Genomic DNA, 25,700 nt, shown 5'->3' on the forward strand with positions numbered 1-25,700 from the left:
GTTGTCATCCTTAGAAACATCTTCAATAACCTATTATCCTCCAAGTTCAGTGCCAAAACCCATGCATCCATCTGCAATTGACTCCTTCAACTAATCAACATGGTAAATGCCAACATTCCTATTCAACTTCCCACTATTCAATTCTTCCTTTGAACAAAGTGCCTTTGCCTAACTTCTAATAACAATTCCTCTTGTATGTCTTTATTATTGTTGATACCTTCTTCCATGGTTACAATCTAAGTCCAACATTATTGCAACTTTTTATTGTTGTCGCAATCCAACATTCATTAAGAAGATAAAAATGTCTTAAGTGTTTCACCATCCAAACCTACTAATGTAGTAGTACTTCAACCAACTTTTCCATGTCTTCATACATTGAATCCTATCTTACCTTGAACTAGTGGGGTGTTCAATCCAATTGCCACATTTAGTCCATAAGAATGCACATATTCATGCCCAAAATAGTATTTTCCATCCACATTTAAGGAATCTTGTATAATTCCTTATGAATTAAGGAAATATCACCATATTCACCTTCAAACTATTATGTCATATTCAGAATATGATTTTCCAAAGCACCTTTTTCATGGGTGCACTAGGCTCCTATTCCTACTTCTGGGTAGTGATCTTCCTTGTGACTTATTAGAGAAGATGTTATTGCTAACCAAAGTGTCTAACTTGTGCTTTATTCTCAATTATCTCATAATTACCTATTTCTTTAATAGTTTGTAGAACAATTCTTTTAACAAATCTATCGTCAACTAGAAATCATATATCCCTGCAACTACTCTACAAAACTATAAAATGTCAGTTCTTTCACAATAAATAAATAAAATCAACTTCCAATTCAAAAACCATCTAACAGTGTTGTTGGGTGGGTACTTCCCATCAATCTTAGACTCAACACTTTGATTATTTTTCATAAAAATTTAGACGTCCATTTGGCATGTTTGTTCTTGTGCCCAATTTTATGTGCAACAACTCATTTCCCAATGAGTGCCTTTATCAATGACCTTTACAAATACTACCGTCAAAACTTAATCCTTCAGCTTCTTTCTTTTTATTCTTCAACGTGCACAATAGTTCAATCTTCTTCAATACTAACTCCACTAACTCTAATTCTACCTACTAGCACTTTGTACGGCCTTCACAATTTTTAGCACTAAAGGTCACTTTTCCTAAAACATGTAATTTTTTGTTGTGTGAAAACACAAGGATTTATTAAGGATTAATTATTTAATTCAATCAACTTTATGGCTAACATTCTCAACGGCCCTTCTAACTTACTCCTAGTCATCATAGGCACACTAGAAGTGTCATTTTCATTTAACATCAAAAGATTTTTGTCGAACATTGGACCTACTCTGGAAACCTTAAGAAAGTCTTGCCCCAATATGATTTTATGGTGGTCCAATGGATCCATTTTCAAGTATAAACTTTCAAACCATTCCCCAACTTTCAAAGGTGCCTAAATTTCACGCCATCTCTCCCAACTTACTCTTAAAAGCCCACCATAAGTATTAATTCCATTTAAGAAAATCAAGCAATTCTCCTGTAACATTGGACCTAATTTAGAAAGCTTGAGAAAGTCTTCCCAAGATGACTTTATGGTGGTCTATTGAAGCCATTTTCAAGTCCAAAATACCAAACGATTCCCCAACCTTAAATGTTTAGAATGAACAATTCCCATTATTGGATTAATTGCTAATCTCGCCACCTTAAACATGGTGTTGAGGGTGTTGGATACTCTGCCAACATTAAGGGGGTTTCCCTGGTATGAAGTCCCAATTATTCTTCACACTATTTGATATAGGAGCTTCATCCAGAAACCATCTTGGTTGTCATTGTATGTGTGTTTTTCTCTTGGATATCGAATGCAGGGATAAGTGTGAGACCGAATGCAATATATGTAAGAAGATTGAGGACGAGATCAGATCTCCATTGATGACTTGCAAAACATGATATGAGAATACAACAACTACATCATTGGCAAGAACATGCCTTAAGGAAGTATTAGATAGTTGAAAACTAACTAAGACATATAAAATGGAAAAGTGTTAGAAATCGACTACGATTTAGTTCACAATCAACCGCTAACATTAACATTGAATTGAGATTGGAGATTCAAAGCCAACACACAAGATGCATGAAAATGAATTAGTTCATTAATATGTAACCGATGTGTAGACCACATTCATACATAATTGAAATATCAAATAGCAAATATAACAACAAAGGAACACACAAGAATTAATGCATGAACAAAAAAGCTTCTCATTAATATTTTCGTTTGTTTTAATACATGTTCAACAAACTTGTCAAAACCCAATACTGGACGAGATAAGAACACATCATCTTCATAAGATAGCACTAACCTCATAATCCCTCCACATATGGGCTACCAAGAGTGAGTGGTTTCAGCTCCTCAAGCATAAGATAAAAACCTTATAACTAGCCTAGCTTAAGTGTTAAAATTTCCCTTGCTTGAGGCATGAGGTTACATTTATAGAAATGGGGAGGGTGAGTTTTCACCTTCTCCTATGACTTTTGGACTCCCTCATGACCTTTCGGCTTCCAAATTGTATTTTCATCTCCCCAAGGACCTTTAGACTTTGACCATGAGTTTAGGACTTCTATGTAACTTTTGATATTCCCCATTTTGTCTTTTTCCATAATTTCCATATTTGTCATTAATAATAAAATAATAATCGAAAATTCACTGCACTTTCGATGTGCTAACTTGGAGATGTCTTTGTTGTGCCCAAGGGTCACCTTAGCACTGCGTTGACTATTCTTCAATTTTTACCAACTTTGATCATGCCTCCACCACATTGTAATTCTGATCCTATAAATATGTAACCATAAATTAGAATACATTATAAAAATTATTAATAGGATAAGAAGCAATTATCACAAATAATAATTGATCGAGATAACTAATATCGAGAAGCAAGGAAAAGTTCATAGCCCCTGAAATATTGATGTAACAAATTGCTTGGCTCACTTTTCTTTCACCTTTGTGGCATGGTTATCAATGTTGTTCCTTTAATGGTTCATGTGCAACCCTAGAATGATCTCCAAATTCTTTGTCTTTGTAGCACATAGCTACACTTTAATGCTAAAGTGGCTCATTTCTACCCTTCTATCTTGCGCTTGCGATTTAGTTCTTTTTCCCCTAGTGCTGGAAAGTTACCTTTTGTCAGATATTTTCAAATCAATTCTTCAACACAATGTATGGATATTTATACAAATATTCCTTAATTCTTCTTTGTACATGCCACTTATTGCATTCTCCTACTATAAGGAAGTTAGTCGCTATTTTCAATGCACCACTAATCATACCCTTCTAAACACATTATGTATAAGTATCATTTTCCAATGTATTATTCATGGTTCCATATAGACCTTCTTCATTACGCTTTTTATGACTTGTTCACAACACCCTTTCATCGCTCTGTATACATGAACTTCCAATGTATTAAATTACCATGTCACATATGGCATTATTCCAATGTAATCCATGTGATCTTTATTATTATATGGAAGCACATCATATGGATATAATCTCATTTTTCCCTATTATCTTTATCACAATAAACATAGTTATTGATCAAACGGGAACTATTACCTCAAAACGGGTACTCTAGCCCAAAAATGCCAAAAAAACATGAAAAAACAACCCAAAAATGAAAATTGTGTATTCTAGAATGATGTTTTTTTTTTTGGTAAATTTTCAACATTTTTTTTAAATGGAAGTAAAAACCATTTTTTTTTTGCAAAATGGATGAAAAAACACCCTTAAAAAATAAGTGTTGATTCTGGAATAACAAAAAAAAAACGGGTTACAATTTTGACATTTTTTAGCAATGGAATTAAAGATAAAATATCCAGACTTTGAAAAACTGTAAAATTTCAACAATTCTCAGACATGATGTTAAAGATAAAATATCATATCTCAAATCTTGATAATTCGAATAATTTCCATCCATGTTGTTAAAGATAAAATATCTTGACTCTAAAAACCCCTGAAATTGTAATTGTTTTCAACCATAGCATTAAAGATAAAATATCATGACTTAGAAAAACATTAAAATCTTGACAATTTTTCAACCATGCAATTAAAACCAAAGATTATGATTACAAAAAAAATCTCAAGTTTTCAAAATATTTCAAGCTGACATTATGGAAAAATTTTACAACAAAAAACTTTAAAAATGAACACCCAAAAGTTATTCTTTAAATGCTAAATATATAACGATTTTAAAATTGTAGCGTAAGATAACTTGATACATTGCAACAAAAATTTAAAAATCAACCACCATATTGACACATGGTGTATGTGAACTCGACTCGCTGTAATGAAAACTTAAAGACGAACCATGAAATTGATACATTGTGGGGGAAGACTCGATTCATTATAACGAAAATTTTAAAATCAACTATCAAATTGCCCATAATGGAATTGGGTTGCTAGACGAGCATCGACGCGGACCCTGTAGAAGAAAAATAAAAATAAAAACCAAAATAAAAAATAAATGTATAAAGAAATAAAAATGAAAAATACAAAAGAAAACAAAAATTCAAATATTTGAAATATATATATATATATAAGAAAACAAAAATTTTAATATTGATAAAAAGAAAAAACAATTAAAAAAATACAAAAAATAACAAAAAGAAAACAAAATTGAAATATATAAAAGAGAAAACACTCACATACAAAAAAACAAAAATTCAAATATTGGAATATATATTATATAAAAAATTTAAAAAGTAAAAAAAAAACACAAAAAATAATGCAAAAGACAACAAAAATTAAAATATAGAAACAAAAAAAAAAACATAATTTTTTTTAAATAATAAAAAGAAATAAAGCATTAAAAAAAAACCTAAAAACGTGACAAAAAAAATCAACTCTTTAAAAAAAAGACAAAAACAACTAAAAAAAATGTGAAAATAAAATAAAATTAACTTATAAATATAAAAAAATAGACAAAAATGAAAACAAAAAAAATCTATAAAAAAAGAGTAAAATAAAATAAAAACCAAATAAAATTTACAAAAATAAAATACGAAAAAAAAAAAACAAAACAAAACAAAACAAACAAACAAACAAACAAAACAAAAAACAAAAACAAAAACCAAAAAAAAAAAAACAAAACAAAACAAAAAAGCAAAAAAAAAAAACAAAAACAAACAAACCATTTTTTTAAGTTTAGAATAAAAAATAAAAAATGAAAACATCATTTAAAAATAGATAAATGATTACCAAAAAAAAAATTAAAATAACAATAATAATAATAAAAATTCAAAACAATTAAAAAAAAGACAATATATAAATTAATTAAAAAAAATGATTAAAAAAAACAAACAAACAAACAAAACAAAAAACAAAAACATTAAAAATAAATAAAAAACAAAAACAACTAAATAAAATAAAAATAAAACATTAGGAAAAATTTAAGAAAAAATAAAAAATAAAAACTACCCCCTTCCCCCCTATCCTCCAACCCTACCCCGCCCTCACTCACTCCCATCCCCTCTCCCCCCTTCCCCACGCCCTTCCATGACCCCTTACCCTCACCCCCCTCTCTCTCCCCTCTGCCCCCCTCACTCACCCCCTTTCCCTCTCTGCCCCCTCACTCACCATCCTCCCCTCTCCCTCCCCCCTCACTCACTCTCCTCCCCCCCTCTCACCCCTTGCCCTTACCCCCGTCCCCATCCTCCGGCCCCCGCGCTCCCTCACCCCCCTCCTATGGCCTCCAAACTATTGGCTAGGGGCCGGGAGGGGAGGCGGGTGAGGGAGCGTGGGGACCGAGGGAGGAGGGAGGGGTAGGTGGGTGAGGGGCTAATTTTTTTTATTATTATTATTTTTAATTGTTTTTTTATATTTTTTAATATTTTTATTTATCTATTTATTTATTTTTTAATTTTTTAATTTAAAATTTTTTCATTTTAATTTTAAATTTTTCTTTTATTTTGCTGAGATTTTTTTAAATTTTTATAATTTAATCTATTTATTTTTTAATTTAAATATTTTTAAATTGTTTTGAATTATTTTTTATTTTTTAATTTGTTTTGATTTTTTTAATTTTGTTTTTTTTATAATTTAATTTTTTAATAAGATTTGAATTTATTTTATTTTATTTTAATTATAATTTTGTTTTTTTAATTTTTATAATTTAATTTTTTTTTGTTTTTAATTTTTATTTTATTTTATTTTTATTTTTTAATGTTTTTTTTTAATTTTGTTTTTGAATTTTATATAATTTAATTTTTTATTTTATTTTATTTTTTAATTTTTTTTTAATATTTTTTCAATTGTTTTTATTTAATTTTTTTATTGTTTTTTATTTTTATTTTTTTAATTTTTTTTAATATTTTTCCAATTGTTTTTATTTAATTTTTTTTATTGTTTTTTATTTTTATTTTTTTTAATTGTTTTTTAATATATATATTCTTCGCATATATTCTTCGGTGAAAGAGTTCTGAGGCTCGGTGAAAAAGTTAAACACGTACTCTATATATTCTTCGCATATATTCTTCGGTGAAAGAGTTCTGAGGCTCGGTGAAAGAGTTAAAAACATACTCTATATATTCTTGGCATATATTCTTACTCTATATATTCTTCGCATATATTCTTCGGTGAAAGAGTTCTGAGGCTCAGTGAAAAAGTTAAACACATACTCTATATATTCTTCGCATATATTCTTCGGTGAAAGAGTTCTGAGGCTCGGTGAAAGAGTTAAACACATACTTTATATATTCTTCGCATATATTCTTCGGTGAAAGAGTTCTGAGGCTCGGTGAAAGAGTTAAAAACATACTCTATATATTCTTCGGTGAAAGTGTTCTGAGGCTCGGTGAAAGAGTTAAAAACATACTCTATATATTCTTGGCATATATTCTTACTCTATATATTCTTTGCATATATTCTTCGGTGAAAGAGTTCTGAGGCTCGGTGAAAGAGTTAAACACGTACTCTATATATTCTTCGCATATATTCTTTGCATATATTCTTCGGTGAAAGTGTTCTGAGGCTCGGTGAAAGAGTTAAAAACATACTCTATATATTCTTGGCATATATTCTTACTCTATATATTCTTCGCATATATTCTTCGATGAAAGAGTTCTGAGGCTCGGTAAAAAAGTTAAACACGTACTCTATATATTCTTCGCATATTCTCTTCAGTGAAAGAGTTCTGAGGCTCGGTGAAAGAGTTAAACACATACTTTATATATTCTTCGCATATATTCTTCGGCGAAAGAGTTCTGAGGCTCGGTGAAAGAGTTAAAAACATACTCTATATATTCTTCGGTGAAAGTGTTCTGAGGCTCGGTGAAAGAGTTAAAAACATACTCTATATATTCTTGGCATATATTCTTACTCTATATATTCTTCGCATATATTCTTCGGTGAAAGAGTTCTGAGGCTCGGTGAAAAAGTTAAACACGTACTCTATATATTCTTCGCATATATTCTTTGATGAAAGTGTTCTGAGGCTCGGTGAAAGAGTTAAAAACATACTCTATATATTCTTGGCATATATTCTTACTCTATATATTCTTCGGTGAAAGAGTTCTGAGGCTCGGTGAAAAATTTAAACGCGTACTCTATTTATTCTTCGCATATATTCTTCGTTGAAAGAGTTCTAAGGCTCGGTGAAAGAGTTAAACACGTACTTTATATATTCTTCGCATATATTCTTCGGTGAAAGAGTTCTGAGGCTCGGTGAAAGAGTTAAAAACATATTCTATATATTCTTTGGTGGAAGTGTTCTGAGGCTCGGTGAAAGAGTTAAAAACATACTCTATATATTCTTGGCATATATTCTTACTCTGTATATTCTTCGCATATATTCTTCGGTGAAAGAGTTCTGAGTCTCGGTGAAAAAGTTAAACACGTACTCTATATGTACTTCGGTGAAAGAGTTCTGAGGCTCGGTGAAAGAGTTAAACACGTACTTTATATATTCTTCTCATATATTATTTAGTGAAAGATTTCTAAGGCTCACTGAAAGAATTAAAAATGTACTCTATATATTCTTCGCATATATTCTTCAGTCTGTGGGTTGCGGTGGGCACGAGCTATCTGCAGTCAGTTACCAAAGATTACCAAGGGCAGACGGGCGATCTACAGTCAGGTTTGCTAATATCAGGTGCACACATTCCTTATCTTTTTCTTTTTCTAATACATAATTGCTCATATAATTTCAAGTATGAATATTTCACCACAGTTACCAAAGATTACCAAGGGAAGACCTAGCACAGTTACTCTACAAGGCCTTTATGAGTATATAGAGTCTTTAGAGAAACGTAGAGAAGAAAGAGAAGCCAAGCTACAAAAAGAGTTAGAAGCCATGCTGGAAAATAAATTTGCATCTCTTGAAGACACGATCCAAAAACAAATAGAAAATAAAATAGAGCTACTAGAGAATAAAATGGAGGCAATGGAGACTAGACTGCAGGTTATAGAAAAACAAAACCAAGATACTAACCAACCATCCCAGCAAGGAGATGCTGATACTTTAGAGAGTCTTAAAATGAAAGACATGATTAAAGAACTAGAAGAAAAAGTTAATAGCTGCCTCACCCTAAATAATGTGGTAGATAAGTTAGATATCAAACCAACTAAAGATGAAATGAAAAAATTAATAGAATTAGACCACGAATGTAACAAAAGGGCCTTAAACCTTATAATATTCGGTTTAAAAGAGGAAGTAGATGAGGATACTTTAGCCTTAGCCCAGACAGAACTACATAATAGATTACAAATTGAAACATCGTGTCTCACAGAAGCAACAAGGTTGGGGAAATTAACCGAGAATAAAGGAAGACTATTTCGCATAAAGGTGAGCTCCACTAATCATAAGCACGACATACTTAGTAAAACCTCAAGTCTAAAAGGAACGGGAATATTCATAAATGAAGATCTTATTCCAAAAAACCAAGCAGAATTAAGAAAGGAGGTTCAAAAGGTAAAAGAAGCTAGAAAGGAAGGAAAATGGGCAATAATCAGAAATAGAAAATCCTTTATTCGAGATAGAAACCAAAAAGATAGTAATCAATAGCAATTAAACATGCTTCGGATCCTTTCTTGGAATTGTCGGGGCTTCCCATGGAACAAAGGCCCCAAGCTAAGTTGGATTTCAAATGATGTTGATATTATTTTGCTTGTTGAAACTTGGGAGCACGAAGAATCTACGGTCCCTAACATAGATGGCTTTACGCTATGGTCTACCTGGAACAAGCGATCCTCCCGTAGAGGCATTGGGGGAATAGCTTGTTACATTAAGAAGAACATCTCCCCCCATGTTAGGATTTATAAAAACGACCCTCACAACCAATATAGTTGGATAGAGATCAAAGAAATTAATAATAGAAAGTCCTACATAGCAATATGTTATTTTCCCCCCATTAATTCTAACTTCTATAAGAAGAAGAATCTAGATAAAACTAACCCTTACAATGGTTTAGAGAATGATATTTCTAGCCTAAGGAATGACAATAATATCCTTTTAATAGGTAACTTTAATGCTCGAACTTCAAACAACCAAGCTATTATTCTAAGCAATCATTCCAACCCTAATCCTCTTTGGTTAGACGAAGACCCTACTCTGGCTAGCAGGTACAAAAGGAGCTCTGAAGATCTCGAGGAAAATTTGTTTGGGTCAGAGCTAGTCAAGCTCTGTAGTGCTCAGGATCTCATAATTTGCAACGGTCTAAAGAAGTGGCCCAATTCCAGCAAGATGACCTGCATCCATGGACTTGGTAGCAGCGTGGTACACTACGTTATTTCCGATCTCCCATTATACAACTAAATAATAAATTTTGACATCTTAAACGACCACGAACCTGACTCTGATCATAGGCCTTTACTTATAACTCTCAATTTTGTCATGCATAGAGTTCCCATAGAAAATAATACTTATAGCCAAAAGAACTTAATATTTGATAGAAATAAAAATGATCTCTTTCTCAATGAATTAAAAACTAATTTGATTCCTTTATCTAATATAGACAACATAGAATACCTCTATCATAATTTTACTACAACCCTCTCATATTCTATTAACAATTTCTCAATTGAAGTTTCAAATAATAAAAGAAATAGCAAAACCAATCCATGGTATGACAAAGATTGTAAAAGTGCAAGGAGAGCAATTAAGGAAGTTGTTGATGAATCTCTTAAATTGGACAAGATAAAAATATGCAAAGCCCTAACTAAAAGGAAAAAGAGGTAGTACATTCGTCAAAGACAGGAGAATCTCTTACACCTCTCTAAGGTAGCTCCTAAGAAATTTTGAAGGCAGATTCTAACTAGGAAGACTAAGGATAATAATAAAATTGCTCTTCACGATTGGAATTCCTAGCTTAAAAAGCTTTATGAATCTCCAAATGTCATGGATAATTTGGAAACCCTTCTCACAACGAAAGAAGTTTTCTCTTTAGAAGACATTAAGTTTTGGGTTAATCGCCTCGCTAATGGGAAAGCTAAGGACATTGAAGGTTACCAAGCGGAAATCTTAAAAATTGGAGGTCCTGTCCTCATCCCCCACATCCACAAGCTTTTCAATCAAGCAGACAAGCAAGGGTTCCCTAAACCTTGGACTGAGAGCCTCATTATCCCTATTTTTAAAAGTGGGGATACAAATAACCCCTCTAATTATCGAACAATTATGATCAGCCCTCTCTTAGCCAAGTTATATGGTAGTATTTTGGAAAAGAAGTTAAGCATATGGCTTGAAAGTGAAGGTAAGCGGGCTAAAGGCCAAGCAGGTTTCAGAAGGCATCACTCAACAACAGACCACCTTGTTACGCTTAGGATCATTGTGGAGGAATGTCGTAATGATAAATCCAATTTATTTTGTTGCTTTGTGGACTTTAGAAAGGCTTTCGATACGGTTCCTAGATACAACCTTTGGAATAGATTAGAAGAGCTAAAGGTTCCTCTCGAGTTGAGAGCTACCGCTATAAGGTTATACGAGAATGTAATTGCCAAGCTAAAGAGCAATGAAGCATGGTCGAAAGATATTAAGTGTAACATCGGAGTTAAACAAGGTTGCCCCCTCTCCCCTACCCTATTTGGCATTTACATCGATAAGCTTGAAGGCTATTTAGAGGAAGCAGGATGTGATGGCACGATCTTAGCTGGGATAGTCGTCATCCTTCTTCTTTATGCTGACGATATTGTTCTTTTGGCAAGGTGCCCATCTGATCTTAATAAGCAACTCAGGCTTCTTAAGGATTTCTGCTCTACCATGGGTATGACTGTTAACACTGACAAAAAAAAAGTTATGATTATCAAATCCAAGAAGGATACTTACGCTAATTTTATGTATGACAATAATAACTTGGAGAAAGTGTATTCTTACAAGTACCTAGGAATTTATATTCATCACAAGCTCAATTGGAACCATAGCATTGAGAAAAGGATTAATGGGGGGTGGAAAGCTTACTCTAGTCTTGAAAATAATTGTAAAATAGCAAACCTCGTAATGTGGGATAAAAATAAGTTCCTCTTTGAAACTTTATTCACTCCTGTTATCTTATATGGCTGTGAGGTTTGGGGTTGCAGCATCTCCAGAGAATCATGGAGAAAGATTGAGCAAATCCAGAAGCATTTTATAACTTATAACCTGAAAATTAAAAGTAATACACCCTATCCTATTCTCCTTATAGAAGCAGGTCTTTCCCCTATTGAGAGCCTAGCTATGCTTAGGTTTCTGTTTTACAAGCACAAAATTAGTAACATAGACGATCATAGACTTCCTAAGCTAGCTTTAAATTCTAGCCAAAACCACCTAAGGCTCAATCGAGGGTGGCATAAAGACACAAGGGCCTGGTTAAACTATTGGGAGATCAACGAAAATGATGCATTGCAAAACATAAATAACATTAAAGATATTGTTAATTCTAAGTTCAAAGAAAAAATGTGGTGTGAGAAAGATTTAGCGGCTAAAAGAAAATTAGGTTATTATAAGAAGGTCATCAACCCCACCCTAGAAGATCAAAAGTATCTCTCTATTTTTACTAGCTCAAAGAAGAAAATTAATATAGCAAAGATTAGAACGAATTCTCATGAGCTCCATAGTGAAACAGGTCGTTGGGCAGTTCCTAAAATGCCATGGACGGAAAGGATCTGCCATATATGTGAGAATAGGAACATCGAGGATGAAAACCACTTCCTCTTAGAGTGCCCCGCGTATAACCACATTAGATCTCAGTTTCACAATCTTTGTTACAATACTGACCTTCCTAGCCTTTTACAATGTCAAAATTATAGTGAGCTCGAGAGGCTTCTCTCTAAGCTTTTTGAGCATAGGAATAAAATCTTAAATCAAAATAGATAATTTGTTTCTTTAGGTCCGATAGACCATTATTTGGTCCCAACGGACGTTAACCATCATCATCATCATCATCATATATATATATATATATATATATATATATAGATATAGATAGATAGATAGATAGATAGATAACGTTTTTTTTATAAAAAATTTTAACTTGTTTCGAATTTTTTTAATCTATTTTGAATTTTTTTTAATATGTTTTGAATTTATTTATTTTTTTAAATTGTTTTGAATTTATTTTTTTTATTTTTTTAAATGTTTTTTTTTTTTTTTAATAAAAACAATTGTTATTTTCTTTTAATTTTATTTTATGGTATTTCTTTATTTTTAGAATTTTAATTTAAAAAAATAATTCTTAAATTTTTATTTTAGCTTATTTTTTATTTTCTTTACTTAAATTATTTAATTTATTTATTTTTAATTGTTTTATTTTATTTTAATTTTTTTTTTTTTTTTTTAAGTTTTTTTTTTCCTAAGGGGGTTTTTTATATTTTATTTGTTTTTAGCTTAAAAAAAATGTTTTTAGATAATAAAAAATTTGGTTTAATTTGTTTTTCTTTAAATTATATTTTTTTTTGAAAAAAAACATTTTTTATTTATTTTTTGTTTTTCTATGTTATTTTGTTATTCAGTTTTTTTTATTTTTACGATTTAATTTTGTTTCATTTTTACATTTTTATAGTTTTTTTGTTTTTGTTTTTATATTTTTTTGTATTTTATTTTTTTTGTCATGTTTTTTTTATTTTTAATTTTATGTTTTATTACTAACAAGAAAATCACCAACATTTAAAAAATATATATATATCCACACCTAATTCATTAGAAAATTTGAAGTGTAAAAACTAAGCCCTCTAAACAAAAAGGGTTGATGCTCAACATCACTTTTCAAAATCAAGATGAAAATCACTAACAAAAAAAAATGATCACACTTGATACATAAAAAAATTTAAAGTGTCAAAAATAAGCCCTCTAAAAAAATGTGTATTCTGAATCACCATTTTTCAAAATCGAGCGATTTTTTGCTACCTCAAAAAAATGGGTACTAGGTCATTTTCTCATTTGATCGATAACTATGTTAATATTACATATGATATGATTACACTTTTAAACGGTGTTGCATTCCCCTTAAATATGGTCTCTAGCAAAGGACTTCGACCTTATTACATTATAGTGACATGTGTGTGTTGTGTTATTCTTATCATGGTCCTTGTCTATGTATGGCTTGTATGGTTCCATGCATTTGGCTATATGTTGTCGATATGCATTTGAAGCACTCATGTTGCATCATTTATAACTTCTTCCCTAGCGCGCCTTTTGCATGCTTGGAATTGGCTTCCTTTCGATACTTGGTTCACATGATCATTCAACATATTAATGAAATAATTCTCTATGCCCCTCTCTTTGAATATATTTTGATTTCCACACTACTCAAAAATAGAGCGATAGTTTGTTAGTCATGATTTTTATTGTGCAAGAAGCTTTGTGGAGGTGGGACTTTTAATAGTAGAGGATCTTGAGCCTATTGCTCTATGTTGTGCGATGTGATAGTGCTAGTGCATTAGTGCCTCTAGTCACACTATCAAACCCTAGGTGGGTCTTTCAATAGTAGAGGATCTTGAGCCTACTGCTCTATGTTGTGCAGTGTGATAGTGCTAGTTCACTAGTGCCGCTAGTCACACTATCACACCCAAGTAAATTTGGGCCTCGTCTCTATATTTGTAACATGTGATTGTGTCGAATATTTGTGTGTGAAAATTTTTTCTCTTAGCTCCAGATGGATTCTGAACATGCTCCCTTGTGCTCATTACCATAGCGCATTTTCCTTTGCCTTGGTTGCAACATACCAATTAAATTCATTTCATTATGATTTTGCATGGTCTTCATCTGAATCACTCTTTGCAAAGCATCGATATAAATTTCACATGCGTAACCATTACCAAAAATCATTGTAAGAAACATTTTCATCTTACTTTGTTTCATGCGTTATTATCCCTTCCAACGGACAATGTGTCTCTTCTCAATGTTGGCAATGTATTCAATGTAGCGGTAACTCTTTCCAATCATGTAGTGTAATGTGCATATTATTTAAGTCGTCGATCGTGTGTTAAACCTTAATGTATGGTATTGCGTATGTTCTATTTTTCCCTTTCATGTTTTTTTTATCCACTTCGATGTCCATGTGTGTCATGTCTTTATTGTTGGTGCACCGGTTGGCATTTCATGCCTTGCCAAAGTACATTGGGTGTTTAATACACTCCTTCAAAAGTTACAACGCACTCCACTTGGACTTATAATGCATGTGTTCACCACATTGTATTGCTCGTTTGGGACATGCGCTACCCAACATAATCTTTTTATTGTATGGTCTTCAAAGGCTCAATGTATAATTGTAACACATTGTGTGTTGCATTAGTTGTGCCTTATGTTGCATTGGGCAAGGGTATATCGCTACAATGTGCGATAGTGGTGGTGCATATCACTCTTTTGGCTCATAATGATGTCCACGTTATTCCTCTGAAGTGCGACTTATGATTTGGCTAACATCCACCCTCATTGCATGTGCATTCTTCAAAGATAGTCTCTTCAACAAAGCACCATCGCCTCCACGTATCGATTTCATTTCAATACGTTATGTTTAAACGTTTACCATTGTCCTTCCATGCCTTGTGTTAGCACCTATGCGTAGTCTTTATATTATGTTCGCATTATGAAATGCATTAGAGAACAATCGCATTTAATTTATTTGATTTCCCTCTTTAATTATGCTCTTGCAATATTCTTTTGCAGTGTATGTAGGAATTTACAGGGTGAGTTCCTTAGATAGAACACCAAGGGACACCGCTCACAAACAGATCATAGATCGGTAAACCAGTATTCTTAACATGGTTAAAACCCTCAAAGAGGGAAACATTCCATGGCCTGAGTCAACGCGGTCACTTCAGGCAATTTATTAATGTAAAAGAAAGAAAATTTACATAAGCTTCTCTCATGAACGGTCACCTTACAAATGACCCTCCATGCTCTTTAAATAGAGATCATGGACCAATCGGGTGCTAAGCCATGGATCAAGTATCGCTAATACCAAGGAGAAAATGAACCGTCGGATCACTTCATGCCTAAAACATATCGTGACCGTCGGATTATAAGTTACAAAAGTACATAGTAAAGAAATGCACTTTACCTAACTCTACACTAGACCAACTTATACTTAACTATTTCCTATGTGTCAGAATATCCTAACATCCCCCCTTAAGAACAACTTGGGATAGGATTGAAGGATGTACAAATATGACAAAATAGGAGAAGGAAGGAGGCATTAGAGCTTATCCCCCCTTAGTGACAACTTCTTAAACTCCAACCATAAATCGAAGGTTAGTAAACTTCACCTCTATGAGAGCCTTTGTAAAGATGTATGCAACTTGATCATCGGTTGAACAATATTGTACTTCAAGAACATGGTCATGAATGAGATTTTTGATGAAGTGCATGTGTAGTTCAATGTGTTTGTTGTGTTGATGTTGGATTGGATCTTTGTATAGTTGAATGGCACTTTGATTATCACACCAAAGTGTAGTCAGATGTTGCTGCTAAAATCCAAACTCTGATAGGATCTGACGAAGCCACATGGCTCCTTTACTAGCTTCTACAGCACCACGATATTCTTCTTCTGCCAAAGAAAGAGAAATGGTACTTTGTTTCTTGCAATCCCATGTAATAGGTCTAGAACCAAGAGTGAATACATAACCTACAGTAAACTTCTGATCATCAAGGTCACCATCCCAATTGGAATCAGTGAAACCAACCAATAGAGGAGATGATTTTTCACTGTAATGAATCCCAAATTGAACTGTACCTCAAACATAATGAAGTATTCCTTTAGTCTCTTTCCAATGAATTTCATGTGGGTTTTTCATAAACCGAGCAATAAGGCCAATAGCAAAGGAAAGGTCAGGACGGGTATGGGTCAGATACAAAAGTTTTCCTACAAGCTGACGGTATAAGGTAACATCAACTTCAGGGGAAGTAAAAGTGACTGAAAGTTTGGCTCCAGAGTGAAAGGGAGAAGGGGCTAGCTTACATTCTTCCATGTGAAAGTGGTGTAGAATATCATAGGCATACTTGGACTGGGAAAGGGAAATACCTTCCTTGGATTGCAAGACTTGAAGACCGAGAAAATAATGCAAGTGTCGTAAGTCTATCATTTCAAACTGATTTTTAAGACTGGACTTCACATGGCTTATAAGGATGGGATCACTACCAGTAAGGATAAGATCATCAACATAAAGAACAAGAATGATAAGAAACTTACTTGCTTTCTTGGTGTAGATAATATTGTCATAATGACACCTAGAAAACCCAGTATCTAAAAGAAAGCTATCCATTTTGGCATACCAAGCTTGTGGGGCTTGCTTGAGACCATAAGGGATTTCTTGAGCTGACATACAAGGCTGGAGTCTATTTTTATAAATCCAGGAGGTTGTTCCATATAGATTTCTTCATGCAAGAAGGCAGATTTAACATCCATCTGATGGACTTCCCATTTGAAAGAGGCAGCAAGGGAAAGAACAAGGTGGATAGAGTTTATTTTGGCAACAGGGGAGAAGGTTTCAGTATAGTTAATGCCTTCAACTGGTGAAAACCCCTTAGCAACAAGATTAGCTTTATATTTATCAACTTTTCCATCTAGTCCAAACTTGGTTCTGTAAACCCATTTGTATCTAACAAGTTTTCACCCCTTTGGAAGAGGAACAAGATCCCATGTATCATTTGCCAATAATGAACAATATTCTTCATTCATAGTTATGTCCCAATCTAGATGGCCTAAAGGTTCTGCAAAGGTGTCAAGATCATAATTCATTGAAGCTTGAGCCAGTAAAGAAGAGGCTCTATCAAACTGAGAACGTGTGTGATGTTGATCTGTAGAATCACCTGCAAGAGCACTTGCTGGATCCCGAGTAGCGCGGACCCATTTTGGAAGCTGAGGAGCTGAAGGAGGATCTTGAGAAGGTGGGGAAAGGATTTTCATCCTCGCTGTCATCATTCGAAGAAGAAATATTTTTAGAAGTAGAAGCGATAGAGAGAGGTGGCACATCCACCGAACCAGGCTTGTAGGCCGATATATTTTCATCAAACTTTACATCTCTTCTAATGGTAACATTTTTGGATTTAGGTGGAATAAGTCTATATCCTTTGACATCTTCGGAATATCCAACAAAAATACATTGTTCACTATTAGGTTCTAAGACTTTATGTTTCTCATCGGGAATATGGGCCCATGCTTCACTTCCAAAAACACGAAAGTGACTTACATCTAGATTAATTGAGCTCCATGCTTCTTCTCGAGTGATATTCTTTAAAACCTTAGTAGAAGTGTGATTTACTATGTAATTTGCACAGGTAATTGCTTCTGCCCAAAAATTAAGACTAAGCCCTTTAGATTGAAGCATATAATTAACCATCTCCTTTAAGGTTGATTCTTCCTTTCAGCTACACCATTTTGTTCTAGAGTATATGTAATAGTGTGTTGCAATTGAATTCCATGCTCAGTGCAAAAGTTAATGAATTTGTTGAACATATTCTCCACCATTATCAGATCTTAGCTTAAGAATTTGATGTCCAGATTATTTCTCAATAAAGGCCTTAAAGGCCAAGAACATGTTAAAGACTTCACTCTTGAGTTTTAAGAAGTATACCAGAGTGTGTCTGGAGAAATCATCAATGAAAGTTAAGAAATACTTGGAGCCAGAGAATGAAACAACTGGAAGTGGACCACATAAATCACTGTGCACAAGTTGTAAAGGGGATAAGGCGTACCAAGAGGCACATTTTTCAAAACTATCCCGATGATATTTTCCAAGTACACATCTGGAACAAACACCATCCCTACAAGATACCATAGGAAGACCTGTCACCATATTTTCCTTACATAGATTTTGAAGGGAGCGATAGTTTAAGTGACCAAATCGCTCATGCCAAAGTTTGCTCACTTCATCATTATGAGCAACAAATACTGAGGGAAGAGTTGATGACCCAAAGTTGTTAAACTTATACAACCTTGTAGAATCATCAGCAATTCCAGTAGCTAAAATTTGTCTACGATCTCTTAGGTCCTTAATTAAAACATCATGAAATGAAAATTCAATGTTTGTACCTTCACCTGAATGATTTATCTGATATACAGACAAAATGTTGCAGGATAAGGTAGGAACACATAATATATCATTAAATTGACCATTTTCTAGATGAATAGTTCCAGTCCCTACAACACTAAGAGATCTATCATCAACAACATATATATTTTTGGTGTTACAATCATTTAAAGAAGAAAACATGGCTTTTTTTTTGCCATGTGATAAGAAGCTCCAGAATCAATGAGCCACTCATGAGAATGAGAAGAAGAAGATACATTTAGTGCATAACCAGACTGAGATGCTTGACAATCACATGCAGAAGTGTTATTCCTGAAGATGAAGTTGAAGTTGAAGATTACTCCAAATGGATGTTATGCTTCTTCATTGCTGCTTCCAAGGCTTCCATATTTTTAAAGCATTTGGATTCTAAGTGGTCATCACGATTACAAAATTTGCAATGTTATCAGTCTTATTCCCTTTGTTTTTATTTGCCTTATCATTTTGTTGAATTGATTTTTCATTTTGAGGCTAAAATTGCTTAGGACCCTTGTTTGGTTTATGACTATTCTTTTTAGGATGTTTCTTCTTAGGATTCTTTGAATTTGGTTGTTGCTGGGCAGCTAAGGCTTTCTTAGAAGAGTTTTCAATATTAAGAAGACAAAGATGTAAGAGTTTTTCTTGTTCTCTTATTAAAGAATCATAAAAGGCATCAAAAGATGGGGAATTTTAGTCTTGTCCTTAAGAAATAAAGACTTCTCTTGTAGAATGGAAAGTGGAAAAAAACACAGAGTAGGTTGATCCCAACTTAGTAAGATGGAATAGATAAGGCTACCATATTCTTTCTTAACCTTAACACATTCTAAGATAAGTCTAAGGGTCTTGAATTTGGACAAAAAATCTTCAATGGAAGAAACATTATTGGGGTCCAACGTAAGCAAATCATTTTCAAGTTGATGGGCTCTAATTTCATTTTTAATTCCAAAAACTTTATTGAGTTGTTTCATTGCTTCATCAGGGGTATCAAGTTATGTGATATGGAATATAAGTTCAAGAGAAATAGACATCCCTATCAACCCACATGCTTGATCTTGCATATTTTTCCATTTGGCTTTCTTATCTTCATCTTTAGGTTTAGACTCTTGGCTTGAGGCTATGCTATAAAGACCTTTACTTCTAAGTAAATCCTCCATGTAGGACACCCATTGGAAGTAGTTGGTGTTGTCAAGAATAACTTGGCATGGACTTTCCATTTTAATAGAAATTGAAGCTATAGATACTAAAACTAAGTGTTCCAATAGAAAGATCTCAAAAAATTAGGTCGTTTAAAAAAATGGCTCTGAAAACGGCTTCCGGATGAAGAAGTTATGACTTTTTGAAAAAAATTGTTGAAGATGTCAAAGAAGTATGTGAATGTGCGGAAGTGAATGATAATGTTATATTAAAAAAAAAAATCCCCCATCCCCACCCACCCCCCTACCACCCCTCCCCCTTTTCCAAACTTAATATAATTAGCTCATGTTTTTTATAATAATAAAAAAAATTATGTGACCCACTTTTATAAATAAGTGAAAGACACTTTTACAATGGTATTTTATGAGCTACCCACAAAATTGTAACTTAAATAAAAGATAAGGAGGGTTTAGAATTATAAGTGACTCACTTTTTATAATGGGTGATAACACTTTTAAATAAAGTAACTTTAAAACATAAGCTACATGTGTTTTTTGAAAAAGTAACTCAACAAAAAAAAAGACTTGAACCCAAGACCTCTATTCTTATAAAGTAGCTATGGACCAAGTGAACTAGTTTAAAATGTTAGTAATTTTTGGAAAAGATGAAGGTTTTTTTGTTTTAGTCACTGAAGCTTTGGAGTGTGTGCTTACTTGAGAAAACCCTTTTTTCCTACAAAACAAAAAACCACACAACCCAAAACAGACATGCAAAAAAAACCAAACCTTACAGCTTGAAATTATATTTCGCCAGAAACTAAATATTTTCCTTAATGTTTCTGATTTTCCAAGATCACACTAAGGCACGTCGGAAAAGAGCATATGCATGAGAAAACTCCTTCCTTTCTGTTTCTGATTTTCCCATATCGCACAGAGTTGCAGGGCAAAGATCATATGCAAAAATGAAAGGTATGGATCCGGTAATAAAAAACAGAGAGATAAATAAATAAAAATAAATAAAGAGATAAATAATGAAAATTGCAAATAAAGACTGTATACCTCCAGATCTTAAAAATGACGTAATTAAGGCTATCGAAAACCCTTTCGCGTGAAACGAAATGGGTTCCTCACTAGAACAGATGCTTCTAACACAATAGAGTAGTTCTCTCGGCCCGAAAGCGGCCAGAAATAGTAGATCTAGGAAATGACAGTGGGATACGGTTGTACTGGATTCGGATTTGGATCACCAACGGATGTGGCCCTCAAATAGCTCTGATACCATGTAGGAATTTACAGGGTAAGTTCCTTAGATAGAACACCAAGGGACACCGCTCACAAATAGATCACAGATCAGTACACCAGTATTCTTGACGTGGTTAAAACCCTCAAAGAGGGAAATAGTCCATAGCCTGAGCCAATGCGGCCACTTTAGGAAATTTATTAATGTAAAAGAAATAAAATTTACATAAGCTTCTCTCATGAACGGTCACCTTACAAATGACCCTCCATGCTCTTTAAATAGAGATCATGGACCAATCGGGTGTTAAGCCACGGATCAAGTGTCGGTAATACTGAGGAGAGAATGAACTGTCGGATCACTTCATGTCTAGAACATATCATAACTGTCGGATTGTAAGTTACAAAAGTACATAGTAAAGAAACACACTTTACCTAACTCTACACTAGACCAAGTTATACTTAACTATTTCCTATATGTCGGAATATCCTAACACCCCCCCTAAGAACAACATGGGATAGGATTGAAGGGTGTACAAATATGACATAATAGGAGAAGGAAGGAGGCATTAGAGCCTATTGCAATTGTACCAATGGATGCATCCCTCAAATAGCTCTGATACCATGTAGGAATTTACAGGGTAAGTTCCTTAGATAGAACACCAAGGGACACCGCTCACAAAGAGATCACAGATCAGTACCCCAGTATTCTTGACGTGGTTAAAACCCTCAAAGACGGAAATAGTCCATAGCCTAAGCCAACGCGGCCACTTCAGGAAATTTATTAATGTAAAAGAAATAAAATTTACATAAGCTTCTCTCATGAACGGTCACCTTACAAATGACCCTCCATGCTCTTTAAATAGAGATCATGGACCAATCAGGTGTTAAGCCACGGATCAAGTGTCAGTAATGCCGAGGTGAGAATGAACCGTCATATCACTTCATGTCTAGAACATACCATCGGATTGTAAGTTACAAAAGTACATAGTAAAAAAACACACTTTACCTAACTCTACACTAGACCAAGTTATACTTAACTATTTCCTATGTATGAGAGAATAATTTCGGCACAATCACATGAAAAAATTTGTGCCGAAATTATTCTCTCATACATACTATGGATCACAAAAGTCTAAATTCTATAATTATTTCCTATGTGTCGGAATATCCTAATAGTATTGCATCATTCCTTATGGAATTTTAATTGTTGATTTTTATATCTTCACTTTGTGATCAATTAACAATAATAAAAACTAAAACTCAATATTTGTCAAGTTTTCTACAACACGCCTTCTTCAAAACATGGCTTATGGAATAGTTATATTATATGGCCTTTGGATTATATGCAACACGATATTTTATTCAATGTTGTTGTATATTTTCATCTAGCACAATACTTTATTGTGTATCACTTTTATCCTTGTAACGCATTACCATGTCATGTCAACACAGTGTTTTACCTTTTTGCAATAGCATGATATTTTGATGATTGGCATGTGAAAGTGTTTGTGGTACATTGCATGCCAACATATGTTGTTATATATTATGTTGTTATGTTGTTATTTGTTATTTACATGCAACCTAGTAGCTCTTTGCAACGCAGCTTTTGTATTGCGTTATATTTGAGATTTCATTGCACTGCTTAAATATATATCTAAGTAACCTTTATATGCATTTAAATAACATTTGATACAATCTTATTATTGCAGCGTTGATGTGGCACTCTCATATCCTTCCAATAGTTATCTTGTTGCCTCTTGATACCAAAATATATTATGTTTCTTAAATAAAACACCTTATCACCTGAGGGATAAATGAAATCAATTTTGTAAAGTACAAACAATTCCTTCGTATGCTTACGTGCAAAAACTTCCCTATTCTTTGCAAGCTTCTTCGAGTGAGTTACATATTTTGATGAAAGAAGACATGATTTAAGTAGCCCTTTTTTATGGGTGCATGCAACAGGAAACAATACTTCTTGACAACAACACCTTCTCTCCCCTCAAAGTGATAGTAAAGTTCTTTAGAAAAGTCTCCACTTAGTAAATCTATGTTTTTTGAGTGAATGCTTTGAGCCTAAGGTCCCTTGATATTATCAAAACCTTTTCACATAGGAAGGAACCTACCAAAAAAATAATAATTAATATCATAGCATGCAAGCTTATTGTGAAAACAATTAATGAATATCTTAATAGCATGTTTATGTACAATTTCACTTTCTTTAATGCTTTCTATAAGAGCGATATAAATGAATTCTTCGCAACTTGAATGCTTAAAATGTCTCAAATATTAATCCCAAGAGAGAATTGAAAGCTACACCAGTGAATGATGATGCCACTAACAAACAGGGATCGTGATAGGAAATTTACACAAAGACCAAGGCTTGAAGATGCAAATTAGGGCATGGAAACTGAAGGTGACATGTGACCTACAATGCGAGGCCAAAGCCTATAGTTTGCACAACATATTATGAATATTGAGAATGCATCAAGAAAGAAACAAATCAAAAAACCCTAATGCATTCAACACGATGATACATAATAAAGGCAATGTGAATATGCAATATGAATTGCCCAAACATGGGCATTAATAGGGTTTGATGGTAGCTAAATTATTAGGAGGCCCTCACTAACCTAGGTCACAACCATAACCCCTAGAACCTTGGACAAATAGAGGGAGGCCCAAAATTTGGTGGTAGGTGAAATTTTAGGGTGTTTGTTGTAGCAGCTACAAGGTGAACCACTAGTAGAACCCAGCATCTCTACCTTAGTCCCTTCAATAGGTTGAATCTAAGAATAAATTCAAGGAGGTATTTAACTATATGTTGTGGGTACCACTTAAGTTATTTTACCATTCATAAATATGTCATTCATTTGTTTCCATCGCTCAGTCACGTTAGTCTTTAAACACCACCTTAAGAGCCCAGACATGTTAGTCTTAAACAATGACATAGATAACATGACAGAGGAATTATTATATTTAGTAATTTAAAGTGAGTTTTTAGTGTTGCTCCACTGATAGCAAGCCTGTTCAGTGTAGTCACTCAACAAATCGTAGGTGTAAGCATTGCTTCACTGCCAGCAGGACTGTTCAATACCACAACGAATTTGCTCACCTCGTCTCTCTGCATAGGAAGCATTTCTCTTCTTTCACCATTTATTATATTACATTATGCACATTTTCATTTTAGAGGCATTTATTTTTCCACTTCAGAAGAGGGATCCTGACTTATTTTATATGAAAGAGAGGTTATTTATTGTTTGACAGAAACTGAAATATTTTATGGGTTAGTCGTGTACGCATGCCATGCTTCTACATCATTTTGCTAATCACAAGTGGATCATGGAAGAACACAGACGCAATATTAGAACCAGACCATAAAAAAACTTCAAGTTAGAGTTATAGGTCTTATAAGTTGATTACAATCCACCAGTATTGAGTCATATTTTCCTTTTCAATAGATCAGACTCATGTATAAGCAAAAGGGGCATGGTTTCAATACTAGTATCTACAAGAAGCTACCTCTCAAAATGACCACCACAAAAACATACAACCATGGGTCGAGATTTGAACATCAAATAAAACAGAATCAATGTAAATAATGGAAGCTCTTCACCACATCATTTGTGTTCATGCTTGCAGAGAAAATGTTGAGAGATATGCTCAAATGAGAAGCACATGCATAATGTAAGGAAATGAATGTTGGATGTAATGTGATGGAAACAAGAGGCAAATGAAAATCAAAGAGAAAAGAATGCTAAAATTTAACAACAAGTTTACGAGATGTAATGCAATGTAATAAGGTAACTATAATGAAAATAAAAGTTATAGAATGCCAATGTAAATAATACAAGAAAGGAAAACTCAATTAATACAAAAAAAAAACCAAAACTAAACCTTAACCCTATTCTAATTCAGAAAATGGGTTGGGTTCATATGAAATCTAACTTCCAGTGAAGCCAGATGAGTTGTTCCAAACTTGCAAGCACAAAGATATCAATGATCAATACCCAATAAGAGAGGTTGAAAGTGTAAGAGTATTTACCTGTATAACCTACATAGGAGATTCAAGGTCTTGCCTACTAGCAAAAAAGTGTACCATAAAATCTTGCTCTATCCAAGTTGCAATTCTACCTGATGGATAGAATCATGGATATGACTGTTGGCCGGATAAATCGATCTTGTGGACAAGTCTGATCTCCCTAGTATGAAAAGATATCTAGCAACAAGCAGGACAAGCAAATCTACCTTTCTATAAACATATTGCGATTCATTAATAAAAACTATAGAGGTGTTTAGACCCTACCTTAAGTCCAATGCTAGTTTGTAGCAGCCATCCTTCAATCGTCCGAAAGAGTTTCCTTTTGAGAACCTGCAATCACAAACAAGCACACATCAAATAAATCTTGCATAGCTAATATAATAAATCATGTTCATTATGATGATCAAGGAATTCATAAAATAAACCATAAAACACAGCTTATTGAGAAAAATAAACTTGTTTGTATTAAATTTGAAATAGAAGAACTTTACAACCTTTGGTGCCTTGATGTTGTACAATCTCTTCCCAGGGTTTGAAACAGAAATATCCTTTACTTTGACAAGCCTTACACTCTTCCAAATGAGATCAAAGAGGTATGTAATCTCTCCTCGCAAAAGCTTAATTAGGAAGACTAAGTTATAGCAGCATTTCACCTCAAAAATATTAAGCTTTCAGCCTCCTCAATAACCAACCCAATGCTTCATTTTATAGTGCAAAGGAAGGAGGTTATAGGTCCACCTATGAAGGGATAGAGTCCTCCCTC

The 25,700-nt window shown here is 33.5% G+C and overlaps 1 protein-coding gene across 1 annotated transcript in view; it reads left to right on the forward strand.

The window, feature by feature from the left end:
* The window catches only part of PES1 (Esterase/lipase/thioesterase family protein), a 774,423-nt gene that overhangs the window by 134,527 nt on the left and 614,196 nt on the right, over positions 1 to 25,700 (forward strand). The gene's annotated exons all lie outside the window — the stretch shown is intronic.

This window comes from Pinus tabuliformis, chromosome 2_1, assembly GCF_031772625.1.
Source record: "Pinus tabuliformis cultivar Carrire ecotype Pingquan chromosome 2_1, CPIR1, whole genome shotgun sequence".
NCBI classification, from domain to species: Eukaryota; Viridiplantae; Streptophyta; class Pinopsida; order Pinales; family Pinaceae; genus Pinus; species Pinus tabuliformis.